Here is a 21,107-nt window from a genome sequence, read left to right on the forward strand (position 1 = left end):
AAGAGCTACGGTTAACCTGGGAGGTTTTTTTTTTTTTTGGGGGGGGGGGGGCTTGGCATTCCCATCGCCCCTCAAGAACGCCTTGGACGCAGGCCCTGCAAGAATTCGGACATGATGGAGGCCATTTGGTCCCCAGGTGAAGCCTACAGGTAGTCCTTGACTTACAAAAGTTCATTTAGTGACCATTATAAAATTAAAATGCCACTGAAAAAAGTGACTTAGGACCGCTTTCCCCACACTTACGACCATTTGCAGAGTATATCCATGGTCCCACGATCAAAATTCAGATGCATGGCAACTGTCCTGTACTTACGACGGTGGCCGTGTCCTGAGGTCATGTGATCCAAGGACCTTCTGGCAAGCAAAGTGAATGGGAAAATCAAGTTAATTTAACAACTGTGTTACTAACTGAACAACTGCCCCGATTCACTTAACAACCTTAGCAAGGAAGGTCGCAAAACAAAACTCCCTTAAGGCAATTGGAATTGGTCTAGGGAAGAGAAGGACCAGGGGAGACAGGAGAGCATCTTCCAATATTTGAGGGGCTGCCACAGAGAGGAGGAAGGGGGTCAAGCTATTCTCCAAAGCCCCGAAAGACCAGAGAAGGAAGAATGGATGGAAACTGACCAAGGAGAGATTCAACCTGGAGAAATAAGGAGGAATTTCCTGACAGGGAGAACAATCCACCCATGGAACAGATGTTGCCTTTGGAAGTTGTGGGAGCTTCATCTCTGGAGGCTTTCAAGAAGAGACTGGACTGCCCTCTGTCAGAAATGGTGTAGGGTCTCCTCCCTTGGCTGGGGTTGGACTAGATGGCCTCCAAGGTCCATTCCAAGTCTGTTCATCTATATTCATTGAAACAGACGTTGTGGGAGCTTCATCCCTGGAGGCTTTCAAGAAGAGACTGGCCATTTGTCAGAAATGGTATAGGGGGTTTCCTGCTTGGAGTGGGGGAGTTGGAAGAGGACCTCCAAGGTCCCTTCCAACTCTGTTACTCTGTTCATGTTTCGCTTCCAGAAATGTTGGGCTCCATTGCGGCCAGAAGTCGAGGACCAGCCGTCGTTTGGGGGGGGGGGCAAGGAAAGCACATCTGGAAGGTGAAAAGTTGTGCCCTGGCCGGAGGGCCCCGGGCTGGGCGGCTCCCCCCCCTTTCCCAACTGCTGCTTCTCCGGAGTGGGGGGAGGATAGGCGGAGCCCGGAGGGGCGGGGGCAGCAGGTAGGGGAGACGGCAGGGGGCGCGCGCATCCCGGCGCGCGCCCGGGGGCTCTTTGCAAGCGGCGGATTGGGGAGAAGAGGGGGGGAGGGAATCCCGCCCGCCCGCCGCCCGGCCGAAGTCTCCTGCGCCCGCTGGAGGACAGCCGGGGCGAGGAAGCGAGAGGAGGGGCGAGCCGGGGCGGGGCGACGCTTTGGCATCGGCGGCGGCGGCGGCACAGGCGGAGGAGGAGTCCGCTGGACGCCCCGGTTTGCAGCGGGAGCCGCGATCGCCTCCTCCTCCTCGCTTCCCAAGCATCCCGGGCGACCGCGACCACCAGCAGGAGGAGGAGGAGGGCGACCACCGAAAGGGGAGACGACGGCCGCTCCCCCCCTCCCCAAATCCCCGCGCCGGAGCATCCTCGCCCAGCGCAGCTCTCACCCGCCGCCCGTCTGGCTCCGCGCAGGTACCCAGCGGCGGCTGCTGCGCCCTTGCGCGCCGAGCGGTGGCGGGCGGGCGGGTGGGTGGGGTTCCGCTGCGTCCCCGGGCATCTCGGGGAGGACTTGGGTGGGTGGGGGGCTTGAGCAGAGCCCCCTCTCTTCGGGAGGCCGGCAGGGCCAAGCTTGGGGAGGGGGCGCTGCGGTCCCCTCTGGGGAAGGAGAGGAGGGTGTGGAGGGGGGTCTCGACTTGCGCGCCTCCTTTTTTGGCAAGGCGGATGGGGGGGTGCGCTAAGGAAAGGGTGGGGGGCGTTGGAGGGTCCTAGGCGGAGGGTAATTTGGGGAGGGGGGCGGGAGGCGGAGGAGCCTTTCCTTCTCCATCCTTCCTCCCCATCCCCGTCACCCCCTCCGCGCCATTTCCACGCGCGAGAGATAACCTCACCTTGGCAGGGAAGGTGTGTGAGCGGGCGCGGGCGGCTCTCCTCCCGCACGTTTCGATCTCAGCATCCTCAGCGGTCGTGTTTTTCTCGGCGACCGCCCCCCCCCTCTCTTTTCCCCAAGAACAGGCTGGTTTCTCCCCGCCGCCTTCATCGCCCGATTTTTCGAAAATAACAGAGAAATAATAAAATGCCAGAAGAATTCCCCATTTTCTGCAGCCGCCCCCTCCTCCTCCTCTTCCTCCTCCGCCTCCCAAACTCCACATCCAAAGATGGGGAAGGGGGGGGGATCCAGCCTGTTCTTGGGAGGGCAGCACCACAAACCAGTTTCCCCTTATTTACTCCTGCCCAGATCGATTCCCCAGCCTTGACAGATCGGGGGTTTGTTAGGAAGTACGAAGATCGGTGGGTGAATATGGGTGGGGGGGATTTTGAAACCTCCCCTCCCTGCCCCTTTTGAAGCCAGAAGGATGCGATCCCTGCGTGCGTCCCCCCCCCCTTTTTTTTTTAAATAGCAAATTGTTGTAGAGGGGAAAAAAAGCAGGGATTTTCCCCCTTAGGATGTCCGTGCTTACAGGAGAGCAAGCCTTGAGGCTGGGATTTTAAAAAAAATTTAAAACCAGATACTCCGACGTGTGTGCTCGGAAGGGTCTCCGCGCCCCCTCCCCTATTTGCCTTAATAAGGAGAGTTTAAGGTCTCTGCTGTCTGGAATTGGGGTTTTTTTCCCCCTTCATTTTGCCTTTTTTTCCGCCCCCTTCCCTCCTCCCCCTCCCTCTTTTTTTTTGGCTTGGCAACCTATGTGGTTTTGGGGAAATGGGAGGAGGCGAACGGGTGTGGGGTTTAATTTGGGAAGGGGTTGCTGGTGTATTTCCAAGGAAAAGCTGCCTCCCCCCTCTGGATCCTCAACCTAACAGCAGATCTCTGCAAAGAGCCAGGGCTGAGGGTCTTCCGTATCGTATCATGCGGCGTGAAGTCATAGTCCGTCTTTAAAAAGAGGGGTTTGGAGAGGGAGGAGGGGGTCGTTTGCAAAAAAAATAAAAATGGCAAGAATTGGGTAGGCGGTGGGGAACCAGGGTTGCGATCCAGCCTTGTTCTGAGTCCCAGTAAGAAAATACGGTCGGGTAGTATTATAGTTCTCCTGCCTGGCGTGTTTGCAAGCATTTGGGGTGGGTGGGTGGGTTACTCCAGCCTGACATTTTAGTCTCCCCTTGCTGTCACACGCTTTTCCCCATTGCACTGATGCCGGTATAATATCCATATTTAATTTTTTCCCCCCCTTAAACAAAAGCCCCCCCCCCTCTAAGGGATGGCTGTTTTCTACTCATGTATAATATTTGTAAATAAAAATCAGCCAGCATTGTTTTACCAGTGTGGATCACAAGGGCCCTTTCCTCATTATTATTATTATTATTATTATTATTATTATTATTATTATTATTATTATTCCTGTTAACTATTTGGTTACTAATATAACATATAAGAGACAGGTCAATAATTTCGCAGATGGATTAGGTAGTTAAAAGAAGGCCTGTTTTGCAAGGGGGGGAGAACTAATGTTGTAGTAATGTATGAATCAGTATTCAACTAGAGGGGATAATAATATGTGTATATGTGGTAAGGGGTTTTGATGCACCTTTTTCATGTTTCGTTTCGTATCTTTTGTCCCCCCATTTTTTCTTTTTCTTTTCTGCCTTCTTTTGGATTTGCTACTTTAACCTTGTCTTGAACAAAATATGTAAAATAAAAACAAGGGCCTTTTCCTGCAAGGAGAGAGAGAGAGAGAGAGGGAGAGGGAAGCAGCCCAAAAATATAAACAGGAAATTACAAAAATCCTCATTTGTTGCTCTCCCTGCTTGCAAATAAAACCTCTGGGTGACTCTCTCTTTCTCTCTGCGAAAAAAAACCCCAACAACAACACAAAAACATGACAACAAACCGCTGCCTCTCCGAAGGGAAAGCCGTCCGATTCATTTGCGCTAATTAATTTTAGCAAGCCGAAGGGATCTCGGTTGGCCTAGAGAAAGAATTCAGGGTTGCAATGACCCTAGGAAACAGGCGGGGAAGGGAAAAGAAGGGAGTGTGACAAATAATGCCTTGGAGGGAAGGGAAGGAAAAGGAAAGAGAAGGAAAGAGAAGGAAAGACAAGGAAGGAAAGGAGAATGAAAGGAAGGGAAGGGAAAGGAAGGGAAGGAGAATGAAAGGAAGGGAAGGGAAAGGGAGGGAAGGAAGGGAAGGAGAATGAAAGGAAGGGAAGGGAAAGGAAGGGAAGGGAAGGAAAGGAAGGGAAGGGAAGGGAAAGGAAAGGAGGAAGGGAGGGAGGGAGTGAAGGAAGGAAAGGAAAGGAAGAAGGGAGGGAAAGGAGGGAGGGAGGGAGTGAAGGAAGGAAAGGAAAGGAAAGGAAGAAGGGAGGGAAAGGAAGAAAGGAAAGGAAAGGAAGAAGGGAGGGAAAGGAAAGCTTTCCTTTCAGCACAACTGCTGCAGCTGTGGAGTTTTGGTTCCAGGGAAACTGGTTTCCAGACCAGATTTTGGCTCCTGGATTAAGCATCTCGGTGTTCCTATTTCCAGGGATGGATTTGGTGCCCTCTCCCCCCCCCCCCGCCTCCCGGGGCCTTGCTTTGCTCCGCCACAGGGGCTCCTGCCTCTGATTGTGGCGAGACGTGTGGGGGTGAAGCCAGAGGAGAAGCCTTCTCCATGCTCAAGTCATGCTTTTAAACATTGTTTATGCGTTAGAGAGTTATATCTCACCTCTCTCCCAGGAGGGCAAGGTGTCGGTTGCCTCCCATCTGATCTTGCAGACATCAACCCTGCCAGATAGTTTGGTCGCGGCCAGAGGGATTGGCCCAGAGTCATCTCACCCAGGGCTCTGCTTCAAGCTATTCTCAGCCCTTCCAGGCCCCAGGCTCAAGGGAGAATCGAATGGCTGCATTCACACAACCGCTTGAGTTGGGTTGTGTTTAAACCTGGATTCTCTCCCCCCCCCCACTTTGTGTAACAAGTTGTGTGACCGCAGCCCCCGGTATTGTAGAAACCCAGAAAATGTCTTAATTCAGGATTCAAGGTAAACAGGTTGTGAGAACACAGCTGATCTGTGGGGATGGCTTAGGGGTAGGTGAGTGTTAGGTATGCTCCCTGTTGGGAGAGCGAGTGTGTTCAGAGAAGCGTTGTGAGAGTTGTGTTGGATAACACACAAACCAGCATGCAGAGACACTGCAGTTTAAATAGGCTTTTACTTTTGTGGAAATAGAGGTATCAGAGTCCATTAAACAGTCCAAGTCATACACGGATAAGACAGTCAGTCATCAACGTCTTTCAGTTAAGGGATAATCCAAATAACATAGTCCAGTATCATATAATCAGTTCAGTACTCAAAGTTTGCTAGCAGTTGCAAAACTTACAATAGCAGGACACCAGCAGCTGGTAGGCCATCAAATGTCCTGTTAAAAATTAATAGTTTATTGATAGAAAATAGCAACTGTTGTAAGATATATGCCAGTGGTGGGATGCAACCAGGTTTAACAACTGGTTGGGTGAATGTGCTCTTCTCAACCTTGGCAGATTTAAGATCTGTGGGCGTCCATTCCCAGAATCCCCCAGCCTGCATGACCATTGTTGAGAAATCTGGGTGTTGGAGTCAATGCACTTGGACTAGATGATCTCCTGGCCCCCCCTTCAGAGCTTTACCCTCTGTGATTCTACATTGTAAGGGCTGGATTTCCACAGGAGTTTAATACGATGTCTAAAAGAAGAAAGCTGTTTCTTTGTGCTTGGTAAGCAATATATTTTAGGATTTGTCTCAGAAAAACTAAATTTTCCAAAAATTCCTACCGTGTTTTCCTGAAAATAAGGCCCAACTGGAAAATAAGCCGTGGTATGATTTTTCAGGATGCTTGTAATATAAGCCCTAACCCCCAAATAAGACCCAGTTAAGATTGTCAGCAAGATGGATGCATTTAGTACTGTATTTCCCCAAAAATAAGAAAGTAAGCCCCAATGCATCTTTTGGAGCAAAAATTAATATAAGACCCAGCCTTATTTTCGGGGAAGCATTGTATAAATTGGGGTTTTTGATAATGCTTAAAGAAAATGAAATCAGCAGGGTTAGAAAAATTTGAGAGGTCATCTATCTAGTCCAACCCTGTTCTCAGTAAAGGAATCCATCATTATAGTCCATCTCAACCACTTCAAGTTGTGTGGACTTCAACTCCCAGAATTCCCCAGCCAGCCAACATGGCTGGCTGGGGAATTCTGGGAGTTGGAAGTCCACAAGTCTTAAAAAATTGTCAAGGTCGGGAATCTCTGCTTTAGATAATCTTAACAGGTTGGACCAAAGAAACTGCTGAATCTTTAACGCAGCGTTTCCAGCCTCAGCAATTTTAGGATAAGTGGACTTCAACTCCCAGAATTCCCCAGGCAGCCTGCGAATATTGCAAGATAAATAATATTATAGGAAAAGGCAGCAGATGCAGAACTGGTCAGTTGGATGATGCAAAACCTCCTCCCTCCCTCCCTCCCTCCCTCCCTCCAACTTTCCCACAAAAAGAGCAGAGGATTAAGTTATAGCAATAGCAATAGCAGTTAGACTTATATACTGCTTCATAGGGCTTTCAGCCCTCTCTAAGCGGTTTACAGAGTCAGCATATCGCCCCCACAGTCTGGGTCCTCATTTCACCCACCTCGGAAGGATGGAAGGCTGAGTCAACCTTGAGCTGGTGAGGTTAGAACCGCTGAACTGCAGATAACAGTCAGCTGAAGTGGCCTGCAGTGCTGCACCCTAACCACTGCGCCACCTCGGCTCTATAAGTTATTAAGTGTGTAAGGCCTTTTTTTTTTTTTTGAAATTTTTTTCCACGTTTATCTTCAAGAAAGCCAGCGTCCCAGCCGATTTGTTACTCTACAACAGGTAGTCTTCGAATTACAGATGTTTGTTTAGCGACCGTTTGAAGTCACAAACTGGAAAAAAAAAAGACCGGCTGACGTAGCATCCTCACAGTCGCGTGATCAAAATTCAGATGATTGGCGGGTATTTATGACAGTTGCAGCATCATGCGTGATCGCCTTTGCAACCTTCCCAGATGGCTTCTGGCAAGCAAAGTCAATTTTGGTAGTGGTGAAACGACCTCTGATTCACTTAACAACTGCCGCAATCTGTTTTAAACCGTGGCGTTAAAATTTGTAAAAAAAAAATGGAGCCCGCTGAAAACCGCTTTGCTCGGCCATGGAAATTCTGATCGCAGTTGTGGTTTTGTAAGTTGAGGACTATCTGTATTCACCAGCGGTGCCATTCTTGGGGGCTCAGCAGCATTCCCAAAATCAGAATTGCAGATTCTGTAGTGGGGCGGCTCTCCCAACTTGTGGCAATCATGCAAATACAGAGAAGAATTAATTCATCTTCTCTTTAACTATTATCTACAACTTGGACCATAATAATGTTGTTTGCGCCTTTGTGTAAGTGTCGACTCCTGGTAGATGTTGGAGTTTTCTTGGCAAGGCTTCAAAAGTGGTTTGCCATTGCCTCCTTCCTAGGGCTGAGAGAGGTTGACTGGCTCAAGGTCATCCAGCTGGCTTTGTACCGAAGATGGGACTAGAACTCCCAATCTCCCATTTCTAGCCTGATGTAGGAGATGAGCCGACTGAGCCCGAGGGCTGCTGGTGGTGTCAAACCAGTGACGTGCGGTGAGGTTTATGGCTGCTGAGGCACTGACACAGGGGTTTCAATTTTTTTTTAGATTTATGGACTTCAACTCCCAGAATTCCACAGCCAGGCATGCTCAGTTCCGATTTAAACCGACAGCATTATTTTCTCCTTTGCGAAATAAGTTTTCCTTCATTCTTTTTCTTCTCCCTCCCCCTCCTTCCTCCCTCTCTCCCTCCCTCCCCCCTCTCTCAAACAGACACACACACAGAGAGAGAAGTTGGATCCCTCTCTCACTCACTCATTCTCAAATACAAACACAGAAGTTGGATTGGATATATTTTCCAATGGCTTGAAAGCAGCTCCTCTGCCATACCCCCCCCATTCCCCTGCTGCCTTCTGATCCGAGCCTTTGATTGCAGGTGGAGCCACGTTGCCTTTTCAAACTTGTAATCAGTGAAGCTGGGCTTGTATACTTTTATCCAGCTGTGTGTGTGTATGTGTGTGTGTGTGTGTGTTTGAAAAGGCAACGTGGCTCTGCATGCAATCAAACTTTTTGAATTCCTCCCCCCTCCCCACACACGGACCTTTTCCAGCTGTTTCAGAGAGGATTTCAACTCTGCTCTTGCCTGCCATCATGAAAAGAAAAAAAAAATGTAAAAGGAAAAAGGCATGAGCTCTGAGGTCAGACTGAGCTAGTTGATCCCAGAGCCTCCAAAAAGCTTCTAAAAAGCGCCCTCTACAGGAGGCAGGAGGACCATGTGCCTCATCTACATAAGGAATTTTTCGGCTTTTAACCCTTGCTTAACTCTGCTCGAGTGATCATAAAGTCAGACTAAATGAGGCACCTCGTTCTCCTGCCGCCCCCTGTGGAGGGCACTTTTTAAGAGGCTTTTTTACACAGTTAAGCACTAAGCAGAGTCATCCACCGTGACTCTGGCAGCAACTAGCTCAGCCTTTTTCCTTTTACGTTTTTTTTTTCTTTTCACGATGACAGTGGTGAGGCTCTGCCTCCCCTGACTGCACGTCCCTGTGTCAAACACACCATAAGTTTGGAGTCCCACGAGAAACTTTAAAGATTTTTTGGGACTTCAACGCCCAGAATTTCCCAGCCAGCCTCTACAGCAGGGAATCCAAACTTGGCTATTTTAACACTTGTGGACTTCAACTCCCAGAATTCCCTCCTCCCCCCCAGCTGGCTGGGGAATTCTGGGAGTTGAAGTCCATAAGTCTTAAATGTGTCAAGTTTGGCGACCCTGCTGTAAAAGGATCGGCTCCGATCTTTGGGGTGGGATTCTCACAAGATGCTTGCTCCTCTTGCCTGATTGTCCTTTGGGGTGAGATCGGGAGCAGGAAAAATCTCCTTGGAAGGCTGCGAAGCCTAGTTAAAAGTGACAAATGTCCAAAATTATTCTTTCACACTTAGTCAGTTACTACAGATTTTAATTTCGCCAGACCCAAACAAGCAGCCCTTCTCATTATGACCTTTAATTGGAGAACAATTTTGTTCAGAACAAAATAACCGACAGCCTCAGTAGTCCTATAAAAGGAGAAAATGAAGCCGCAGCTCGCCTGGCCTTGCCAACTTGGATCTTCCCAGAGGGTTGCTCGCATTACAGGCCCTATGTTCCCCAGCAAGGATTGCTGACAATGTTGGAACTTGGAGTTAAAAGTTTTCCAGGCGGGTCCAGGTTTGAGCCAGAAAGGCAGAAGGGTAACATTTCTCAGCCTTTGCAACGTTGAAGATGGGTGGACTTCAACTCCCAGAATTCCCCAGCCAGCAACCCATCTTAAAGCATGCTGGCTGGGGAATTCTGGGAGTTGAAGTCCACCCATCTTAAAGCATGCTGGCTGAGGGATTCTGGGAGTTGAAGTCCACCCATCTTAAAGAATGCCGGCTGGGGGAGTCTGGGAGTTGAAGTCCAACCATCTTAAAGCAAGCTGGCTGGGGGATTCTGGGAGTTGATGTCCACCCATCTTAAAGCAAGCTGGCTGGGGGATTCTGGGAGTTGAAGTCCATCCATCTTAAAGCACGCTGGCTGGGGGATTCTGGGAATTGAAATCCACCCATCTTAAAGCATGCTGGCTGAGGGATTCTGGGAGTTGAAGGCCACCCATCTTAAAGCAAGCTGGCTGGGGGATTCTGGGAGTTGAAGTCCACCCATCTTAAAGTAAGCTGGCTGGGGGATTCTGGGAGTTGAAGTCCATCCATCTTAAAGCACGCTGGCTGGGGGATTCTGGGAATTGAAATCCACCCATCTTAAAGCATGCTGGCTGAGGGATTCTGGGAGTTGAAGTCCACCCATCTTAAAGAAAGCTGGCTGGGGGATTCTGGGAGTTGAAGTCCACCCATCTTAAAGCAAGCTGGCTGGGGGATTCTGGGAATTGAAATCCACCCATCTTAAAGCATGCTGGCTGAGGGATTCTGGGAGTTGAAGGCCACCCATCTTAAAGCAAGCTGGCTGGGGGATTCTAGGAGTTGAAGTCCACCCATCTTAAAGCACGCTGGCTGGGGGATTCTGGGAGTTGAAGTACACCTATCTTAAAGCATGCTGGCTGGGGGAGTCTGGGAGTTGAAGTCTACCCATCTTAAAGCAAGCTGGCTGGGGGATTCTGGGAGTTGACATCATGAAGGTCAACTCCCAGAATCATGAAGTCATGAAGGTTGAGAAACACCGTAGTAGAGACTAAGCACTCTCTTGTGCGTTTGACTAGCAGGCCACTGAAAAATGGCGCTAAGAGAAAAGGAAGGTAATTAGCATACTTTAAAAGGGGAGATTAATTAATTAATGATAATTAACATCAAGGAACTTGCTATGCAGAAGGGGGAGAACATCAGAGGCAAAATTGTGAGTGGATTCTCATGAAATGCACAATGAGGTGGTGAAGTTTGTGGTTCAGCATGAGGCTGCGGCCCTCTCCGCATGGGTTGTGCGAACCAAGCCATGGGTGAACAAGGATATCATTTCTCAGACCGTAATCCTGGATGTGGTTATTGACTAACCTAAGTTTTCGGCTCCTGCACCTTGTAATTTAGGGATGAGTTTTATTTGGATTGGGGGTCCTTTAAAATTGATAGGAGCAACTTGGGCGCAGGTGGTCCTTACAACATTCATTTGATAACTATTTGAAGTTAGAGTGGCGCAGAGAAAAAAGGGACTCACGACCATTTTTCACACACTTACGACTGTTGCAGCAACTCCATGGTCCCTTGATCAAAATTCAGACGCTTGGCAACTGACTCGTATTTATGACGGTCGCAGTGCCCTGGGGGTCACGTGATCCCCTTTTGCGATCTTCTCGCAAGCCAAGTCCATGGGGAAGCCTGGTTCACTTAACAACCGTGTTACTGACTCAATCACTAGAGCAGTGTTTCTCAACCTTGGCTACTTGAAGATGTCTGGACTTCAACTCCCAGAATTCCCCAGCCAGCGAATGCTGGCTGGGGAATTCTGGGAGTTGAAGTCCAGACATCTTCAAGTTGCCAAGGTTGAGAAACACTGCACTAGAGCGATTCCCTGTGGCAAGAAGAGTCGTAAAAAGGGGGCAAAACCCGCGCAACAACTGTCTCACTTAACAACAGAAATTTGGGGCTCAATTGTCACCGTAAGTCAAGGACTACCTGTATTTAGGAAGGTTGCAATCACCAGAAGTCGTATGACCTGTGTTTTTTCCCAGCTGGCTCCCATCAAACGAAGTCAATGGAGAAGCTGGATTCTGTTAATGATCGTCTGATTCACTTAACAACTGCAGTGATTCACTTAACGATTGCTTTGCCTAGCAATGGAAATTCTGGTTCCAATTGTGGTCGTAAGTCGAGGATTTTCTGTACAGGGAAGGAAGCAAGAAAGAAACACCTTTAGGACCTTGTACAGGTAGCCTTCAACTTACGACCATTTGTTTAGTGATGGCTCGGAGTTACAATGGCACTGAAAAAAGTGACTTATGACCATTTTTCACACTTACGACTGTTGCAGCATCCCCCGTGGTCCCATGATCAAAATCCAGGTGCTTGGCAAACTGACTCATACTTACAACGGTTGTACTGCGCCGGGGTCATGTGACGAAGAGTCACGTGATCGCCATTTGTGACTTTCCCCAGCTGGCTTCCAACGAGCCAAGCCAATGAAGGAAGCCAGGTTCAGTTAACGGCCGTGTGATTCACTTAACAACCGCGGTGTCCCAAAAAGGTGGTAAAATAGGGCAAAACTCAGCCTTGCTTAGCAGCAGGGAATTACGGGCTCCACTGTGGTCGTAAGTCTACGGCAGTGTTTCTCAACCTCGGCAACTTGAAGATGTCCGGACTTCAACTCCCAGAATTCCCCAGACAGCTTTGCTGTCTGGGGAATTCTGGGAGTTGAAGTCCGGACATCTTCAAGTTGCCTGGGGAATTCTGGGAGTTGAAGTCCGGACATCTTCAAGTTGCCAAGGTTGAGAAACACTGGTCTAAGGACTACCTCTGTGGGACCATGGGATTGGGTTATCGTGGCTCCAAGGTCATCTAGCCCAGCCCCTGCTTGGCACAGTTCCAGAATGAGCCCTCATTCCACTTGCAGATAGGCTAATAACCCGGGAGGGAAAAGGATCCTTTTTCTTCCTTTCCCCTCCCTTTTTTTGATGTGTGGATAATAGCGCGCACAGTCTTGTATTTGCTACTGTATAATTTACAAAGCATTTCATCTGAACCAGTTTTGCTGGAGGATGTGTTATCATCTTAAGTTTTATAAAAAGTCCCAAAGCCTCTTAGGGATCCCATTGTGTTTTTTTTTAATCTTTTCCCCTTTAAACGTGCACATACACACACTCCAATTTGGTGCTAATTCACTCCAGATGGTGTGTTTGTGGGTCTACAGTAAGGTGACTAGACGTCCCGATATCAGCAGGACGGTAACACTTTATAACAATTTGTCTCGTGTCCCAGGCCGTTTTAAAAAAGTCCCGATTTTCTGGCTTCATGTTGAAAGCCCAGTGGATTTGCTTAAGAAATCCTAACCGAGGCAAGACAAAAGACACCCTGTACAGGCTTGCCTAGTCGATGTGTTTATTTATTTATCTGTTTCTATCTGGATGTTCCTTTTCCTCCCCCCAAACTCTTCCCACCCTCTCTTTATTCCTTTTTTCCCCCTCGCCCACTCTGTAATTTAAAATATTTTTTTACAAGACCGGCTGCCCCTTGTACCTCATTAGAACATGTAAACAATGCTAAAAAGGGCAAAGGAAAAAAAAATCTTCTAGAAACATGACTTGCTGGGTTCACAACTCTTCGGTCTGACAGTAAGTACTGGCCCAAATTAAATTTTACATGAATAATTTCTGTCCTTGCAAGCAGGAAAATACCCAAGGATAAAACCTGGGTTGAATGTGATTGATTTCATTCCCCCCCCCCCCCTCTGGCTTTTTGAAATGCGATAATGTGATTTGCAATAGTATTTTCGTTGCTGTTGTTACTTGATGTAGTGGTGGGGTGGGTGTGTCTTTTTTTTATTTTTTTTTACATGGATCTGATTGCAATCTTGCAAACTGGTTTTTTCCAAAAAAAAACAAAAACAATCTTATCAGGAAGGAGCTATGCTAGTAGGGTGCCGAGCTGCCAATTCTGTTGCTTCCCACCAAGATTAAAATGAATATTTCTGGCTCTATCAGGTGGAAAAAGGCCTCCCAGCTCTAAGAATATAGCAGTTTATCTAGGAATTTTAATGCGAAAGGCACTGGTGGGAAAGTTTGATCCTAAAATCCAACCTTTATTTTCCTCTTGGTCATTAAAATGATTCCCATTTTTCACCTGACAGAGGCACCTGACAGATTACACCTTTGCTAGCTTTGTTGTTGTTAGTTGCAAAGTCGTGTCTGGCCCATCGCGACCCCATGGACAACGTTCCTCCAGGCCTTCCTATCCTCTACCGTCCTCTGGAGTCCATTCAAGCTCAGGCCGACTGCTTCAGTGACTCCATCCAGCCACCTCCTTCTCTGCCATCCCCTTCTTCTTCTTTTGCCCTCCGTCGTTCCCAGCATGAGGCTCTTCTCCAGGGAGTCCTTCTTCCTTCTCATGAGGTGGCCAAAGTCTTTTGAGATTCCTCTTCAGGATCTGGCCTTCTAAAGAGCAGTCAGGGTTGATCTCCTCTAGGACTGACCGGTTGGATGGCCTTGCAGTCCAAGGGACTCAGGTGATAGATAGGCAGGCAGGCAGATAAACAGATAGATAGATAGGTAGGTAGGTAGAAGTCCCTTTCTTCTTCTTCTTTTGCCCTCCATCGTTCCCAGCATGAGGCTCTTCTCCAGGGAGTCCTTCTTCCTTCTCATCAGGTGGCCAAAGCCTTTGAGTTTCCTCTTCAGGATCCGGCCTTCTAAAGAGCAGCCAGGGTGGATCTCCTCTAGGACTGACCGGTTGGATGGCCTTGCAGTCCAAGGGACTCAATGCAGGAGTCTTCTCCGGCACCCGAGTTCAAAGGCCTCCATTCTTTGGCCTACAGCCTTCCTTATGGTCCAACCTTCACAGCCATCCGTTGCAACTGGGAAAACCAGAGCCTTGGATAGACACTAGCCTAAACCTGTATAGCAATAGCAGTTAGACTTATATACCGCTTCATAGGGCTTTCAGCCCTCTCTAAGCGGTTTACAGAGTCAGCATATCGCCCCCACAGTCTGGATCCTCATTTCACCCACCTCGGAAGGATGGAAGGCTGAGTCAACCTTGAGCCGGTGAGATTAGAACCGCTGAACTGCAGATAACAGTCAGCTGAAGTGGCCTGCAGTATTGCACCCTAACCACTGCGCCACCTCGGCTCTTTCTGTATATACAGATAGTCCTTGACTTACAATTAGACCAGAATTTCTGTTACTAAGCAAGGTACTTTTTAAGTGAGCCATGCCTGATTTTACTGCCTTTTTTTTTGTTACGGTTGTTAAGTGTAACATTGCAGTCGTTAAGTGAATCTGGCTTTTCCCATTGACTTTGCTTGTTGGAAGCTAGCTGGGAAAGTTGCAGGTAGGGATCACATGACCTCTGGACACTCTTGTAAATATATGCCAGTGGTCAAGTGCCTGTATTTTGCTTGTGCAGTAGAGGGGATGCAGCAATGGTCATAAGCCTGAGGACTGGCCACCAGTTACCTTTTTCAAGGCTGCTATAATTTTGAACGGTCGCTAAACAAATGCTTGTAACTTGAGGACTAATGGTAGGCCGGATACAAGTTAGAAATGTTAGGCAGCTGTTACGTTATGCCAACATAGCTTGTTCAGCTCAGAAATGCTACAAACCTCCATACAAAAGTTTAATTCTGGAATTGGGTGTGGCCGGTTGTGTGATCCCAATACATTAAAGTAGTCCTCAACCTGCGGCCATTTGTTTAGCGACCGTTCAAAGTTACAATGGCACTGGAAAAAAGGGACTTAGAACGTTTTTCACACTTACGACCATTGCAGCCATCCCAGTGGTGGCGCCATCAAAATTTGGGTGCTTGGCAGCTGATTCATGTTTATGACAGTCGTGATCCCCTTTTGCGACCTTCTAACAGGCAAAGCCAATGGGGAAGCCAGATTCACTCAACCACCGTGTTACTATGAAGTGATTCACTTAGCAACCATGGCGAGAAAGGTCATAAAATGAGGCAAACAACAACTGTCCCGCTTAGCAGCAAGAATTTGGGGCTGATTCGCCGAACAATTGTTGTGTCTAACTTAAAAATTGTGATGAGAAGGATCATAAAGAGCCGAGGTGGCGCAGTGGTTAAATGCAGCACTGCAGGCTACTTCAGCTGACTGCAGTTCTGCAGTTCGGCTGTTCAAATCTCACCGGCTCAGGGTTGACTCAGCCTTCCATCCTTCCGAGGTGGGTAAAATGAGGACCTGGATTGTTGTTGGGGGCGATATGCTGACTCTGTAAACCGCTTAGAGAGGGCTGAAAGCCCTATGAAGCGGTATATAAGTCCAACTGCTATTGCTATTGCTATAAAATGGGACAACCTTCCTCTTTTTGGGCTCAGTTTTAGTTGACTTTATTGTCACTGCACCTTGTACAACAAAATAAAATGCCCTCTTCAGTGCACATTATAATTATAAAAATAAAACACAAACACGCATCCTTCACTTTCTATAGGGTTGAATTGAAGACCCCCTGATACTGCATTAATATTGCACTAATATTTTGGTGGCAAGTGGGGTCACAGTGCACAGCCCACATCTTATGCAGGTTGTGCGTCTTATGCAAAACCTGGGAGAAGGTGCATTTTTCTGAAGGGGAACCACCCCCACCCCCAGCATAACCTGCTATCTGCAAGCCATATATTAACCCATGGGTTCCTTTTGCAACATCCGGGTTGAGGATGTTGTGTGAACCGAGCCCCCGTGGAGCAAGCAAAAGGATCAGAATATAAGCTTCCCTCCCAGGGGAAACGGGCTGGATTTATATCCAGCGTTACCGATCCCTGGAGCGCTTCCAGCTCTGTGAGTGTTTCTGCCTGTTGGGATGAGATGCTTTGCTGCGTCAGGAAATGGAAGCTAAGAAATTCAGAGCGTTGCTGTCATCCAAGCCAATATCTGAGATATTGACCGCCTTGGAGAACAGTCAAGCCGGGGGCCGCTGGGAAGTCTGCAAATGTGGCAGGAGAAAGGGGGAGAGGGTCAGGGGTCATGCCTGCCCCACAGAAAGGACATCGAGTTTCGTTTCAGCTTTATGGCTTAAGGGTGTTTTTCAACCTTGAAAGATGTGTAGACTTCAACTCCCAGAATTCCCCAGCCAACACAGACCCAGAAAGTGCCAGGCGTGCTGGCTAGGGAATTCTGGGAGTTGAAGTCCACACCTCTCCAAGCTGCCAAGGTTGAGAAAAGCTGGATGGGAGCCAGAAGTCTGGCTTTGTGCTTCGGTTCTCAGGGGCTCCCTAAGCCCTTGAAAGCGTGAATGGCCTTTTTTTCTTTTTTCTTCTCCTCCTTTCTTTCCCTCCGTTTGTCTTCAGGCTCCTGAGATAGTTCTCTATTTCCGTTTTTTAAAATTCTTTCTTGGCTTTTAAGGCTGCATCAGGGCCCACCAAGGTTTTGGGGGAGTGACGGGCAGTATGCCACCGTGAAGGAAGATATTCACACAGTGCGTGTGGTAGGATAGGATTATGGATTTTTATTTTTAAACTCTCACGAGTTCAACTCCAGTTCATTTTTGACCCAGCCTTAGCAGAAGCAAGAAACAAGACTCCTTGTCCCGAAAACCCCCTCTTTATTTATCTCCTGTGAATTAAAGTCCAGGCAATAGTCCTTCAAAGAGTTAACTGTAGTAACAGACCTGATCAGTTCTTTTGTGGTAATTGCAAGGCTGGGTGTAAATTAAGTTCTGGCAAGTAGTCTCTGTGGCACAAAACACGATGAGCAAAAACTTCAGAAATACGAACTGTTGTCTCCTACGACCAACCACTCCCCTTTCCTTCTATTTATTCCCCACCTGTGGAGGGGCCATTCAGTGTCCACGTGTACCTTGCTTCCTGAGTCGACTCGTTGTCCTCCTGTCCTAACAGATCTGCACATACGTGTATCTGGAACAGGCCCCAGTTGTTCTTCCTCCTCATTCATAGCAACCTCCATAGGCAGCCGCTTCTCCGGTGGCTGGGAAATGCCGGACGGCCCTGGCTCTATCTCTGCGTCCGACGCAGAGCCCTCCTCAGAGCCTTCCCCAGACTCCAGAACTGGCCCAGGTTCCTCCCCAACCTCCTCATTGTCTGAGTCTGCCACCAGCTCTGCTGGCGGCTGGTGAGCCATAACAAAAACCCTAGCCAGGCTCCTTAGCGGCTGAAATTCCACAGGTAGAGCATCTCTTATGATGCAACCTTGTGGTATGGAACAAGATGGCCCCTCACAGCTACCGATATGAAAAATGGCCTGGACTCCCTCTTGTCCTCATGAACCTGTTCTGGCAGTGCCTAATTTTAAACATTTTCCTTTCTAAACGATTATTATTCTTGAGCCACTTATAAAAGGGATCCAGCCAACTGTGGCTGACCTTTCAAAGCCAAGTTCTGGTTAGTCCTTGGATGGGAGACCACTTGGAAATCTAAGATTGCAACTAAGAACTGGGAGTTTGGAACATTTTATTTATTTAGATTTAAATTCAGTTAAGATTTAAATTTAAAACAGCACGCTATGTAAACCCAGCCTCTTTCTCATAACCACAGATGCTTTGTCAACCCGGAAGAAAATGGACAGGCATAAAACATAGAATTATGGGGCTGGAAGGGACCTCGGAGGTCTTCTAGACCAACCCCTGCTCAAGGCAGGAAACATAACATCACCCCAATCAGAATGGTTCTCTTGTTTATTTTTGAAAACTTTCAATGATGAAATACCCTGAACTCTGGGAGGCAAATTGTTCCATTGATTAATTGTTTAATCAAATGATTTAATATTTTTAATTTTAAAAAACCTCACCCATTTTTTTAAAAAAATTGTGCATGCCGTTGCCAAAAAAACTCCACCCAATTATCTCGACGGACCCCGTTGCCCCAAAAATAAGCCCTCCCCAAAAAATATTGCAAAAACACAGCAGCAGCCATGAGATGACCATGCCCACCACCTCCTGCACCTCAAAAATAATAAGACTTCCCCGAAAATAAGGCCAAGCGCTTATTTCAGGGGTCAAAAGAAAATAAGACCCAGTTTTATTTTGGGGAAAACACGGTAGAGACAAACAAGAGAGGTTTCATTTTATTTTATTGTATTGTATTTTATTTTATTTTATTTTATTTTATTTATTATTTTATTTATTTTATTTATTTTATTTATTTTATTTATTTTATTTATTTATTTATTTTATTTATTTATTTTATTTATTTTATTTATTTTATTTATTTTATTTATTTATTTATTTTATTTATTTATTTATTTTATTTATTTTATTTATTTATTTTATTTTATTTTATTATATTTATTATTTATTTATTATTTATTTATTATTTATTTTTTATTTATATTATATTTATTATTTATTTATTATTTTATTTATTTTTTATTTATTTATTTATTTATTTATTTTATTATTTTTTATTTTATTTATTTATTTATTTTTTTATTTTTTTATTTATTTATTATTTATTATTTTATTATTTATATTTATTTATTTATTTATTTATTTTTTATTTTATTATTTATTTATTTATTTATTTTATTATTTTATTTATTTATTTATTTTATTTATTTATTTATTTTATTTTATTATTATATTTCTATTTTTTATTATTTTTATTTATTATTTTATTTATTTATTATATTTATTATATTATTATTTTATTTATTTTATTTATTTTTTATTTATTTATTTTATTTATTTTATTTATTATTTTTTATTATTTATTTATTTATTTTATTATTTATTTTATTATTTTATTTATTTTTATTATTATTTATTTTATTTATTTTATTTATTTTATTATTTTATTTATTTTATTTATTTTATTATTTATTTTATTTTATTTATTTATTTTATTTTATTTTATTATATTCTATTATTTATTTTATTTATTTTTTATTTTATTTATTTTATTTATTTTATTATATTATATTATATTATTTATTTTATTTATTTTATTTATTTTTTATTTTATTTATTTTATTTATTTTTTATTTTATTTATTTTTTATTTTATTTATTTTATTTATTTTTTTATTTTTTTATTTATTTTATTTATTTATTTATTTTATTTATTTATTTATTTTATTTATTATTTATTTATTTTATTTATATTATTTATTTTATTTATTTTATTATTTTATTATATTATATTTTATTTTATTATTTTATTATTTTTATTTTATTTTATTATTTTATTATTATTTTTATTTTTATTTTTAACTTTTACAGCAGGTGTCCCTTAGGGATGAATTGGAGTAGAACTGCACTGGGATACCCAGCTGGGCCACAGCTGGATATAAACCTGTGGAAAGGCCACCTAGTGGGCGGAAGGCATTTGGGGAAAGCCTGGAGAGTGGTGACAATTTTGTGCAATTATTCAGCATGATTTTGTGCACATGTTGAGCCTGAGTGGCACCAGAGTTGCGGCATTTGACTCTCCTGCTTGGCAGTGAGGGGTGCATGTGTGTGTGCTTCATAGGTAACGGTAAAGGTTCCCCACGCAGATATGTGCTACTCGTTCCTGATTCTAGGGGGCGGTGCTCATCTCCATTTCAAAGCTGAAGAGCCAGCGTTGTCCAAAGACGTCTCCGTGGTCATGTGGCTGGCATGATTCAATGCCAAAGGCACACGGAAGGCTGTTCCCTTCCCACCAAAGATGGTTCCTATTTTTGTACTCACATTTTACATGCTTTTGAACTGTTAGGTTGACAGAAGCTGGGATAAGGAACGGGAGCTCACTCCGTTACACGGCGCTAGGGATTCGAACTGCTGAGCTTTCCAATCAACAAGCTCAGCATTTTAGCCACTGAGCCACTGCATCCCTTATTATATACATACATACATACATACATACATACATACATACATACATACATACATACATACATTTATATTGATATATTTATATACATTTATACACACAGAGAGAGAGACATATATACTACACATCCTTTAGAACTGTGATGGGGAACCTCTGGCGTGCATTCAGAGCCCTCTCTGTGGGTAGCTGCTAGCTGCTCTTCTGGTTTCCACTGCGCCAGAAAACAGCCCGAAAAAGCCCATTTTTCAGGCTGTTTTCCAGGCCGTTTCCAGGCCATTTTTCAGACCAGAAACAGCCCCCAAAAATTGAAAACAGCCCGAAAAACGGGTTGGGCCACTCGGTGCTGAAAACGTTCTCTATCCTTGCTTTAGAAGATCTGAAAAGAGCTCTCCAGCACTCTGAAAATGAGATAGAAAAACAGAAGCCGCTTTGGCAGCAAAAGGGAAACTCCCGGTGGGTTTGGGTAGAATACAGGTCGCCCTCAAGCTACGGCCACCATTGAACCCAAAATTTACGTTGCTCAGCGAGACGTTTGCTAAGTGAGCTTTGGCCCCATTTTATGACTTTGCTTGCCAGAGCCGTTAAGTGAATCATTGCGGTTGTTAAGTCGCATGGTTATTAATAGCAGTTAGACTTATATACCGCTTCATAGGGCTTTCAGCCCTCTCTAAGCGGTTTACAGAGTCAGCATATCGCCCCCAGTCTGGGTCCTCATTTCACCCACCTTGGAAGGATGGACGGCTGAGTCAACCTTTAGCCGGTGAGATTTGAACCTCCGAACTGCAGATAACAGTCAGCTGAAGTGGCCTGCAGTACTGCACCCTAACCACTGCGCCACCTCGGCTCTAAGTGAACCTGGCCTCCCCATTGGATTTTGTTTGTCAGGAGGTCGCAAAAGGGGATCGCGCAACACCTCCCCCACCCCCAGGACGCGGCAACCCATTGTAACTATGAGTCAGCTGTCAAGCACCCAAATATAAA

At 45.4% G+C, this 21,107-nt stretch overlaps 1 protein-coding gene across 1 annotated transcript in view; it reads left to right on the plus strand.

The window, feature by feature from the left end:
• The first annotated feature begins 1,443 nt into the window (after nt 1-1,443).
• LOC116520165 (neurexin-2-like) overlaps nt 1,444-21,107 on the plus strand; it is a 275,896-nt gene continuing 256,232 nt past the window's right edge. The window contains exon 1 of the mRNA XM_032234316.1: nt 1,444-1,658. The gene's annotated coding sequence lies outside the window, so the exon portion shown is untranslated. The remainder of the gene's footprint in view (nt 1,659-21,107) is intronic.

Source organism: Thamnophis elegans, chromosome 17 (assembly GCF_009769535.1).
Source record: "Thamnophis elegans isolate rThaEle1 chromosome 17, rThaEle1.pri, whole genome shotgun sequence".
Classification (NCBI taxonomy): Eukaryota; Metazoa; Chordata; class Lepidosauria; order Squamata; family Colubridae; genus Thamnophis; species Thamnophis elegans.